The 12,534-nt window shown below is 42.1% G+C and overlaps 1 protein-coding gene across 3 annotated transcripts in view; it reads left to right on the top strand.

The window, feature by feature from the left end:
* Window positions 1–549: 549 nt before the first annotated feature.
* AFF4 (ALF transcription elongation factor 4) overlaps window positions 550–12,534 on the top strand; it is a 77,336-nt gene continuing 65,351 nt past the window's right edge. For all 3 annotated transcript variants that reach the window (XM_054036552.1, XM_054036551.1, XM_054036550.1), the window contains exon 1: window positions 550–1,009. The gene's annotated coding sequence lies outside the window, so the exon portion shown is untranslated. The remainder of the gene's footprint in view (window positions 1,010–12,534) is intronic.

The raw sequence follows: 12,534 nt of genomic DNA, 5'->3' as shown, positions 1-12,534 counted from the left end.
TCCCTGCATCAGTCAGTACAGATAGCCCTCATACTGTGAAGGGCAGTTTGGGAACATATAGATGTCAGAGAAGATGCAATTTGGGGGGATACACCCCATAAAATGACCTGTTTATTTAGTCAGTGCTTACAATAGGGCAGCCGTGGCTGAAACATAGAGGCAATCAGTGATGGCTCTTACCAGTACTGGGGGGTAGAGTTCAGGTTGCGGGGCAGTGCATTCTGCATTGCCTGGTGTCTGCCAGAGAGGAGCACTAAGTGTTCTGGATGGGCAGCAGCCAAGCCTGGACAGCCTCAAATTTTTAGGTTGGCAACTGCATCTGAGGGCAGCAGCACATCAAGAGGGCACCTCTTCTCCGGCAGGGGGAGCCTAAACTCCTCCCCTTCGCTCTGCCCCTATCACGTGGCGGGATCTCGCGCCTTCCCTTGAGAAGGCGGAGCGTGTGTCTGCTGCCTTCGCCCGGGTCACGTGCTGGGTTCCCAAGGCCCGGCCTGGGGGTCACGTGGCCGGCGGCGGGGCTGTGCGAGCGCGATGTCTGCTGGGTAATCCGAATGCCCGGCTGCGGGAGGAGCTGGGCTGGAGTCGCTGTCTGAGGAGCCAGCCAGCGGGACCCGACCCTGCCGGGCCGCACCGGGACCCAGCCGCACACCCAGCCCAGCCCGCAATGGAGCGGCGGGACCCCCGGGGAGCCGCCGTCGCCATCTCCCCCCGCCTGTGACCCGCTCCCGGAGCCCCCCCGCCCCTCCGGGTCCTGCCTTCCCTCCCCCCGGGGCCCCCATCTCGGGGCCCGAGCCCGCTCCTCGGGCCTGGTCTTTGTGCCCGGCTCCGGGCCCTGCCCTCCCCGCCCCCATCCCCCGGGTCCGGGCCGCGCCGCGGCCCCCTTCTCCTGCTGGCTGTCGCTGACTCAGTGGCGGCTCCTCCGTCCCCTTTGGGCCTCCTCGTCTCCCGCCCGACGGGCCGGCGGCGGCAGCCGGGAAATGGTCCGGGCCTAGCGGAGCAGCGAACGGAGGTAAGCGGGGCCGCTCCGGCTCGGTCTCGCTCCCTGGGGCTGGAGGCGGGGGCTCCCGGGTGTCTGTCTGGACAAGGCCCGTTCGCTGGCGGTGGGACTGTGTCCTCTTCCTCCTTCCTTTAGAGGTACCCGGGCTTGGGCGGAGGGAGGGGGAACATCTGCCTCCCTTCCGTCCCCGAGCATGGGCTGGGTGAGAGTTCCCCGGAATCCGCCTTCCCCTTGAGGGGGCCATAGCGTCTCCCCAGTTCCCCGTATCTGCCCCCCCTTACTCTTTATCCCCCCCCACCTACCTTTTCCAACTATCTTTCCCCGCTTGAAACTCTTTCTGTTGCCCCTTCAGTTTTAGTAACCTCTTCCTCATGGACGGAGCCTCCTCTTGGTCTCTTTGTAAACTTCCACCCACTCCTTGCTTCCCCCATCCTCTGTCCCCTTCAGCTCTGGATGGCTTCTTTCATGTCAGATGTGACCTGCTAAAAGAGGCATCAGCCCCTATGCTGTCTAGATTAATACATGAAGATGAGCAAGCCTCCTTACCCCCCCCCCCCCAACATTCACAGTTGGGTAGATGTGTAGCCATACACATAATCTCTACTCAGATGTGCTGGCATTCCCTCTTTTCGAGAAAATAAAACTTACTCTGGGTAAATTGGCTCTGGGTAAAAGTGGCTATAGGTTGTTAGGTTTTTCTTGGTGGTGGTTTTGCTAATGAGGCCGCCTCCTCTTCCTCTCCTGGCAGTTAGATTTAATCCTCCAGTAATTGACGTCAGTGCTTTGTTCCTTCCACTTTGCTGTGTGTTTTAGGCACTGAGCAGTTCTAGGGATGGATCAGGCAGAGGAGTGGTGGGGAGGCCTAGTCTGTGGCTTCGTTCATATTGAACAGTTTTTTGTTGTTGTGTGGGTTTTATTTTTATTTATTTATTTTTTTTTTGTGTGGTAATGGGTGGGGTAGGAGGAAGGCAGAGTTTCTGGCTTATTAGCTGAGCCACAATCAAATCTTCTTTCTGAACCAGTAGGTGATGTTTGTTGTTCAAAGCCACTTGGTGATGATTGAATTGCCCTTTGGCTAAACAGGGTACAACAACTTAAACAATATTCCTTGAAGTCAGGACAATGTTCTCCCTTTTCTATTAACAAAAAGCACAAAATGCTTTAATAACTAGAACACAAATGGTTACATTTTCAGTTCCTATATTCATTCATTTATAGGAACGAAAAGATGACTAATTATAACATAGTTTTGAGCCAATATATTAAATTCAAGGGTAATAAAGTAGCAATACTTCCGATCCAGTCCAAAATAACTGAATACACAGTGTGTTCATAGGATCTACTGGTTAGTGAAAAGGTGCTTGACGCAAGAAGTGTGGGGCCTTTAAATTTCCCAGGCTCACCTCCTTCGTTAACTACTGTATCTTTCAGTCTCTTGGTTTATCATGAAAATATGAGTGTCTGTAACATCCATATGATAATGTGCTTTGTCTTGATTCCATCATGTCAGTTAAAAGTCCTGTTTACCTCAGTAGATGCATGTTAATCTTTGAAGTGAAATAGGTTTGTCCAAATTTCCAGTTCTGTTTTTTAATTTATATTTTCTCCTCTAGTGGTTGAATGCCTCATCAGTATGGATGAGTTCTCCAGTTTTCTTTCCTTTTTTCTAATATTTCTGAACAGTAATGGAGTGCCAGCCCAGAGGAGTTATTGTGAAATAGGGTGTAGTCAAATGAATTGATGTAGTAGTGGTAGTCACCTGATTGGTCAACTTACAGACTTTTCTCCAGTGAGAGAAACATTTAATAAAAAAAAAAAAAAGTCAGATGCTACCATGGGTGCCATATATTTCTCCCTGCTGGTGTAACAGTATACTGTTATTTCTGTGGGTGGCCAACATTCAGCATATTATTTTAACTGGGATCTGTGGAATAACTTGTATAATAATGCTGCTGCTTTTGACTTTCATTCTTGCTATTGATGCATTTTATTACCCCTATTAGGCTTTAAATATATCAACACTTTTTAATATTAGGATTCCTTTTCGGGTCACTATGCAACATTTAACGTAGAAGTGCAGATTCTTTACCGCTTATTTTGAATAGTTACGTCCAGTCTTAAAAAGATAGTCAATGTCAAATCTAGAATTAAAACTAGCATTTCAGATGCTGTTTGTGTCCCTCAATCCTTTTGCCAGTTTAGTTTAGTCACTTTGTCCTGTATCTAAAAGGTTGCAACAGGGAATCTGATTGTAAAGAGGAAATAGTGTAACTGACTACAGAGTGCTGTTAGGTGCACAAAATGAAGTGCACATTTTTGAGTATTTTCCTCGAATTCTTTTCTGGTCACAATGATCTTGGATTAATAGTAGAACTTCAGACAAGTGGTTTTTTTTTTTTTTTTTTAAGGTACACTGTTAGTATTTTATATTTGTCTGTAAATCAGCGTGTTGAGTTCAGTGGCACAGTTGCTTTCAAGATCCAGATATTTCTGCTTCTAAATGTATATCCTCAAACTGTGATAAATGACTTAAACAGCATTTCGTAAACTGTCTGAGAAATACGGAACAGAAATTTTATATTTAAAAAAAAAATCCATGGAAACCAGAACAGTCATAAATCATAGTTGATGAAATAGCTGAATGATGAGGAAAATCTTGCTACCTTTAGGAGCTACTTAAGTCATAATATTTGCTTTATTCAAATGTTTGTAAATAACAATGTTGCAATGGAAGTCTCTAAACTTCTTGAATGATTAAACATTAGCAAGTGTTGTATTACTTAGTTCCTTCTCTTTTTTTCTAACTAGTGGCTGCTTGCCAGAGTGCTCTGGCTTTCTTTTAGAGCTGTAGTTGCTGTTTCTTGAATATGTCAGAGGTGATCAGTGACCGGTGGCCTGTAGCTTAGGGACTGGAGCAATGATTCCCAACACTTCTGTGTTAGTTTGGATGGCAGCTCCCCTGCCACCACATATTCTTCTGCTATGGCTTCAGAACAGTTTGCCACAATCTTCCCCCAACATTCCTTTCTGCCCTTTTCCTGCTTGTCGTCTTTTTTTTTCCCTGTTTGTTTCTTGCGTTAACTGTTTGCTACTCTTCTTCTTCCCATTGCTTCAGCTCAACAGAAGGCATCATGTATCAACTGGTGAGACCCATGATTGAACTTCAGTGTTGTGAGCAGGGACATGAAATTGAGGGTGACGGTTGGGTAGCTGCCTGAGCTGGCCAGCAGATATGTACAAGGGAATGTGGGTGCCTTTCAAGAAGCCACCTGTGACTGCAGAAGATGATTTGCATCAGGGAGAGAAGGGTGGATCTTATGTCATGTAGCTTTCCCGGCCATGCTGTTTTGCCCACCTCCCTTCAGGACTAGTCTAATATGTGCTTAGATGGAAAAAAACTGATGGAAGGTTATGGGAAAAGGCTTCAGATTTGTTGTTGTTAGATTTCTTGTCCTTCCTACAGTAACTGCTCTCAGCCAGTTAATTTCAAACTGTTTGTTGTTCATGTGGATTTCTTTCAGAAGTATTGTCTTACCTGGTGCAGGAATATGTGCTTGCAACTCTCCTCAACATAAACACATGCATATCCTTAGTATACTAGTCTTTTGTTTTGTTAGATTTAAATGCCACTTTTGTAGCTTATATCAGAAAGATACCAATTTGGATGTTGTCATGGCTATAAAGAATAAAATATTCCTAAGTTGAAATGCAGAGGCGTGTGATTGTGTAAGTATATTTGTGAAAGACAACTTAACAATTTTATTGTCTTACAATGCCCTAAATTAAATTCTTCACTGTTAAAATGTATAAAATATACTGATTTAATTGATAACCGTATTAAAAAGGAAGTCTTGGATCACAAAATCATGGAACTAGAGATGGAAAGATTGTCAGGTCAATTCTTCTGCCTATGCAGGATTGTTCCTATTATGCAATTACAAAAGTCCTGTCCAGTTCCTCTTAAATAGGCTACACAATTCCACTGGCTAATGATTCTCCCCGTCAGGAAGCTCCCCCCCCCCCCCGAATTGCTGAAGTATTCAGCCTGAATTATGCCTTATTTTCATAATATTACTTCTATATCCCTTGTACTATATGTTTCCTCACCTCAAGGGGGCACGTGTCATGGGGCGCACTCACCGCTAGGGCACTGTTTCATTGTTTCATGTATGCTTTAATTGCTATACATTCTAATTGTCACCACTAACCTTTTTGGCAAAGGTTTCTTTATTTTACTTTGTCTTAATAAGCAATGTTTATTTTTCAGACTGGACTTTTGTAACAAATGGGTATGTTTTTTCTTCTTCTCAGTATTACAGGACAATATGTTTTGTTTTTTTTAAAGATAATGAAAATAAATGGTGGTGAATTTGGGGTATCAAGTGATATGCCTTAGTTCTAGGCATTATAATAACTAGATCTGATCTCTAGTCATGTGTGCACTTAATTCTGTATGGCAGGGATCAGCAACTTTTGGCACATGGCTTGCCAAGGTGAGCCCCTTGGCAGGCCAGGCCGGTTTGTTTACCTGCCGCGTCCGCAGGTTCAGCTGATTGTGGCTCCCACTGGCCACGGTTGTTCATCGCTCCAGGCCAATGGGGGTGGCAGGAAGCGGCAGCCAGCACATGTTGTGGCCCGCGCCGCTTCCCACAGCCCCCATTGCCCTGGGATGGTGAACTGCGGCCAGTGGGAGCAGCGATCGTCCGAACCTGCGGATGCGGCAGGTAAACAAACCGGTCCAGCCCGCCAGGGGGCTTACCTGGCAAACGGCGTGCCAAAAGTTGCTGATGGCTGCTGTATGGTATCTATTTAAGGTAGGACAAATAATTGTGTAACACTTTTAAAATTGATTAAATATATTTAAGCTACCACTCTATAGAGGAAAAATTATATTTTCCTTAACTCTTCTTGGTTCTAAGTTTTCAAGATTTGACAGAAGTGACATTTAAATTTTCATGTTTGTCATACCTTCTTTAAAAGTCTGTTTTAGGAACTAGAATATGAAGTATAGTACCTGTCTCAAGTCTTGTTAGTTTGGAATTATTAGGCAAATATATGTATTTTTTATGGAGGAATGTACCATATCACTGAATGACTTTAATACAAGTAATGAGGTCTTTTATTGATCTGGAAAGCTTTCATTAGGGGAAAATTTGTGGGAATCATTCACACACCTACACCCATGTGAAATTATATGGTGATGGAAATTTTTTTACACAAACAGAATTTTGGTAGTCTGTCCAAAGATCAGTATTCTTAAGCTTGCTGCACTTCCAGGTTGTTAAACTCTTGTCTCTTCTTTCTCCCTTTGTCTTCCTCTCTTACTTAAACCCTCTTGGTTTTCCTGCTTAGGTGGAGAGAGTACTTCAGAGATCAGGATTATGATAAATTAAAACATGTCTAGGGAAGGAATAAGATGGAAGAACTAGTAGACGTTAAGGGCCATGTGATTCAAAAGTAGCAGCCAACGGTTAAACCTGAGTAGGATGGTGAATTATCTTACCCTTCTAGCCCAGGGGTTCTCAAACTACTTTTCACCGCAACCCACTTTCTGATAACAAAAATTACTACACAACTCCAGGAGCAGGGACTGAAGCCTGAGCTTGCCCACCTGAGCCCCACCTCCCTGGTGGGGGGTCCAAAGCCGAAGCTCAAGGGCTTCAGCCTAAGGTGGGGGGTCTGTAATCTGAGCTGTAACCCTTGGCTTTCAACTTTGGCCCCAGGCCTCAGCAAGTCTAATGCCAACCCTGGCAACCCCATTAAAACAGGGTTCTGACCCACTTGGGTCCCAACCCACAGTTTGAAAACCACTGTTCTAGACAGATCTCATTGTATTTTTATTACCAAATACAGCAATTAGATGCAATGGTAGTAGATACAGTGAAATGTCTATATATAAATAAAATCCCTAAAACAACTCCCCTAAAAGAAGCCAGTATAAAAAAATGTCTTGAGTGGTCCTCCACCAACAGAAAACCTGGAAATAATAAAGGCTGCCATATATCAGGAAATACTTGTGTAAAATTTGTTTACCATTACATCGAGTGTGTTTTATCAGCCATGTTAAAGGTTATATAATTAAAATAAAAATTGTCAGGAAATACAAGAGTCCAAACATGGAAAATTCAGCCCAAAAGGCTGTTGTGTATTTTCTCAGGAAGCTGAGCATGTAATAATGTGGGGGAGAGGGATTTAATGGAAATTGTTTTACATAATTACAGCAGATACTACCATGCTCCAGCCGTAATGAAACAGAGTAGCTTAATGTAATGCTAGTCTCTGATTGGTTGCCCCCCCCCACCCCACCCCCAAAAAAGTTGCCTGTGAATTGTTTTATTCTTGTCAATTTAAAGGACCTTGCAATGTTTTCCCACTATGTGGTACTAGTATGTTTATCCTGCCCTCAGTCTTTGTAACATAGGTTTGTTGGTATGGATTAAGGAAATGATTTGGTCACAGATTCTGTGACTTTAACAGATCCCCATGACTTTGGCTCGGGCTTCAGCTCCCTGCAGCAGGGCTTGGACTTCAGTCGTGCCCTGACCAAAGCCTGATTTTTGTACATTTTTACCATGGCTGCTCCATGCATTTTGACTAATTTTACCATAACACAATTGTATCCATAGTATGGATATACCAATAGAGCTGTCCTGATTAACTCCCTACTGGAGAGACCGCTCTACTGGTGTAAACCAATTCCTCAAGTGGCATAAAATAAGCTATAGTGACAAAAGGACATTTTTGCTGGTACAACTGTGCCTACACTAGAGCTTTTGCTGCAGAGCTTTGCTGGTGGGGGTGGGGGGGAATCGTCCTGACAGACATGGCCATGTACGTAAAACTTACTTGTGTAGACCAGGCCTTAGTATCCACTTGTGTATTTGAGACATACAGAAATTAAACCGAGATACAAAGGTTCCCAACATAGGTACAAGCTGATAAATCACTTTTGGCCCTCTCTTTCCACTTGGTGTTTTAGTTCAGTGTTCACCATGGTTGCACAGGCTAAGTACCTCAGGAATTGCACTTATCAGTTCCTACCTATTTTAATACTCTTAAAATGAAGGCTGTGCATACTATGTCCAGATCTCTTGGGCCAAAAAAATTGACTTGGTCTTTATAGGTGTATCAGACGAAGGTAGAATTTGTATTTAGATCAAGTTTCTCTTATTTATTTTAGATATCTGTGAGAACAAGATTAAAACATATAACAGCAAAGCTAGTAAACATATAAAGGTTTCAAAGAAAAATTGCGCAGTATAAGACTGTTTTGTAACATTTCCTTTCTGTAGTTTCTAATTAAAGAATAAGTATATGTCTGCTCTTATCTCTGCCTTATCTAATCTGATTGGCACAACTAAACAGAACAGTGATAGCCTATTATATCATTTGTAGAACCCATTGATTCACTTCCTTATGACACTCTTTCTGGGGTTCCAAATGTTAAGTTGTGCCTCAGCCACATTGCTGGAATAACTTAGTAAACACTTATTAAAAATATTGATTTAACAGGGCAGAAAATAAGTGTAGTCAGTGAGTGAAGAAAAAGGATAAAAAGGCAGTTCCTAGAACAGTGAATTCTTAGCCTATAATATCAATAACAGGAATATTTAATTAGAAAAAAATACCAGTAACGCTGCACTTATACACACCCATACTCTGTACCCTACTGGAAACACATTTTACCAGTGGAGAGTTTTAATAATCACTCAGTCCTAAGTGTAAATCAGCTTTTCGTTAGCAAGCTGCTCAGAAAGGATTTTTCTTTTCTCCCTTTCTTGCCTGTTTTCTTGCAATATTTTTCTTAATAAAAAAAAACGTGCATTCTCTTTTGGCTGAATGATGCAAGGTCTTGTACTCAATCCGCATCAATCAATAGCCATTTTTACAGGGTTTTCCTCACGTATTTGCCCAAACAACTTTATTTTGTGTGTGTATTTAGGGGCAAATCATGCTCTTAATGCCCTACATGCCTGCAGATGAGGTGAGTGCGGTGGAATAAGTGTTTTTGTGTGTAGGGGTGGGTGGGATAGGAGGAAAATGTATGCCTGGAATGGAACACCGTACCTATATAGTGTGAGACTATAGTAGCTTTGTGTGTACAGTAGCTATTAATGGGACCCCTGTCCTGATCAGGAGCCTCCAGGTGATGCCATAATACACAAGATAAAATAACTGTAGGATAATGTATGCATGCAGGGTGGTGCCAGGAATTATTACTTAGACTGTAAACATCTTGGGGCAGGCACGATCTTTTTGGTCTATTTGTATGGTCCCCAGCAGAATGTGGTCTTCCTGGCCCATGAATAGGGATCTTAGGTGCTATGGTAATACAAATAATAATTGCATTAAGGTTGGGATTTTTAAAGGACTTAATGAAAGCAAATAGGAGTTTGGTGCCTAACTCTATTAGGCTCCTCTGAAAATTCTAGTCTAAATATTCAACTCTAGAAGGTAAAGGTAACATGAAAATTATTTCACCTCACTTTAGCCAGCTTTCCAGTGGGATGTTATCCACTGAGGAAAATCTACCGCTTACCTGACTTTCCAAACACCATTTTCACTATGCTATTAAACACAAACTTTAAAATTATGGAGTGGTCAGCTGTTGAATATTTATGCAATACAAAACCAATATTTCAATAAAACTCCACAAACCTTACTAAAAATCTAATTTAACCAAAAACAAAACTTGCCATTCACTTGTATTTCATCTCCTCATACCTGCATATTACAGGAGTTTCACATTGTAATTCTTACTCCTGAGGGAATTCTGCACCAACAAATTAAAAATTCTGTGCACAATATTTCAAAATACTGCATATTTTATTTATCAAAATAACACTATATAATCATGCCAGTTTCAATTATTTTGGTAATTTATTTCAAAATACCTGTCAGCAGACGACAACAAAAAAGACTTCCCCCAGGAGTAGAGTTGAAGAAACCCTTAGTGCAACCCAGTTCTGGTTTCGCTGTCCCTTCCCGGCCCTGCACCCTCCCCTTCCAAAGCCCAGCTGCGCCCCCCCCGCCCATATCCCCCCCCCCCGAGCCCAGCTGGTCCCCTCCCTGCCCCAGATACCTGCACCCCACCTCCCAGAGCCCAGCCATGGGGTGCACCCCCAGCTTAGACAGTCGCAACTACCCTAGTGGCGGCCAGTAGCTCTGCAGCACCAATTCTGCAGGGGAAAAAGGAAATTATGCACAGAGCATTAATTCTGTATAAATATTGCATTATGTAGTGGTGCAGAATTCCCCCAGGAGTAAATAATTGTATCTGCTGTAGTATCTAAGAATACAGTGAGTCAGGAGCAGAGTGGCCCATCGCTAGAATAGTTGGTGTGTGTCGGGTCAGGGCCAAAGGAGGGTGTGTGTGTGTGTTTCAACAGTGTGGGTCCTTCCCATATAATGTCAGCCTGGAGTCTTTTTCCTAGGGTAGGTTGAAGCTTGGAACATTGCCTTTCTAAAAGTTCAGACAGCATTAGGTGCTACTGGAGGTTGAATACAGTGTTTTTCTTTGGGCTCCTGTCCACGTATATCAGTATATCTTAGGCTGAGTACCTTGAAGTCTCCAATGAATAGTTAAGTGCTGCCCCCATTTTGCTTATTGCAGTATTCCGAAATTTCACAGGATGAGAAGCATTTCTTGTCATGTATTTTCTATAATATTTTAAAGCAGTTTTAATTAAAATCTTATTTTTGAAGCTTTGGCAGGTTGTCTTACAGTAAACTGATAATTGGTGAATCTTTAGGAGAGTCAATCTGGTATATTTACCCAGTCTCAATGTTACTGTAAATATTTAAAAATTCAACTGAACTTTGCTCAGATGTCAACTTCAGGTTTAGCTTGTGTTTTTTAACTTGATGGATTCCAGAAAAAGTTCTTCTTGTCTTTGTTTTTAGTGTTTTTGTTTTCCGTAGGACACATTTACAAAGTCATTTAAGATGAATCAGAATTTAATAAAACAAGCATTCCACAACTCTCCCCGTTAATAAATTAATAGATAAATTGAGTATTTCAAGATGGGTTACGTTTGTGTTCTTGTGAGTGTATAGGTTCTGAAGTTCTTAAAACTGTCAAGTTTATTTTGCCAGAGCTAAAACAAGTCAAGAGCAAATAGTCAAAAGCAACTGTGTTCAGTGGCTTCAGTAGTTTGTCAAATGTAACTTCATCTTTCAGCAAGACTTTAGTGGAAATTATATGATAACTTCTATGAAGATCTTTACAAAATACTAGAACACAAGATCTCTGCCCACAAAAATGTCAGACAAACTTTCGATTATATTGTTTGGTAAAAATTCACAAGACCATTAAAGGTAAAATTTGAGTGCTATGTAACGAGTAATCAGACATTTTAAAATCAGCTGTTTATACTGGCTCTAATTAATCTCTATATTATTACGATATGCTTTTGTGATAGAATGTCCCAGGACAGCAGTTTCTAATTATGACACACACCAATTGGAGTCAAGAGCAGACTGCAGTATGGGGCATCTTTTGGGCAAAAGTCAGGGAAGGAAAATGTACATATCCGGGTAGTTGGTTGTGCTCAACGAAGAAGAGTTAGGGTGGGATACAGTTGATGTAGAGTTTTTGCTTGAAGTTAGTAGACTACTGACTGAGAAGTTGGAAACCGGAGAATGGGTTGCTGATCTTCATAGCTGAATCCTGTTACTGTTCTGGAGAGATGATTGATATACATTGCAAAAGCTGTATATTTTATGGAGAGTTCCTTTGCTATTCTAGATGGGAAGATAGAATGCTCAGAAGTAAGGAATATGTAATAACTTTTAGAGCAGCATGAGATACATCCTCCATGTTTAATGCTGCTTAGACATAATGATTGAATTACGAAGAATATGGTTTTTGTTTGACAGCCTGATCCAGGAGGTTTGTGTAAAAGATCACTATGTTAACAGCTTACACTAAAAGAGAGCTCAGATTGTTGAGTTTGATCCATCAGCATTGGATTGTAAATGGTGAGGGAAGATATAACATGAGAAGGGATACATTAGAATTAAATTTTTTTTTTTTTAAATAAAGGCTTGGATGAGGGAGTGTGTGGAAGATAAGGGAATATCTGACCTCTCAAATGGAGGTAAAAGGACAGGAAACCAAGAGGGGGTGGGGTGGGGAGGAATACTGGCTAATGCAGCACAAGTTCTCTATCTGTTATGGACCCTGTCACACCTGCTTACTGAAAAGGATTTATATAGCTAAATGAATATTTACTAATCTTTCTAACATGTTTTGAGGTAAGTACCTGTCATTGTTCTAAATATTTGCTATTGAATGGTGTTCGTGTCTCTATCGCTGCTGCAGTTCTATTGCTGTTTCCTAGCAATCTGCTGACAAAACTTGTGACCAAGTGATGATTATGCTAGAAAGTTTTAACCTTTAATCCTTTTAAATGGCATGTTGGGAACGCCTTCATGTATGAAGGCTGCAGCTCTCCTGCCATGCTACAGGCAGCTCCTGTTGCTTGTTCAGCTATATGCATCCAGTGTGTAGCCTACAGGACCACTCATGGTCCTTC

Source organism: Malaclemys terrapin, chromosome 8, assembly GCF_027887155.1.
Source record: "Malaclemys terrapin pileata isolate rMalTer1 chromosome 8, rMalTer1.hap1, whole genome shotgun sequence".
Lineage (NCBI taxonomy): Eukaryota > Metazoa > Chordata > Testudines > Emydidae > Malaclemys > Malaclemys terrapin.
Note: the sequence above shows the minus strand (reverse complement) of the source record. Positions and strands in the feature narration are given on the sequence as shown.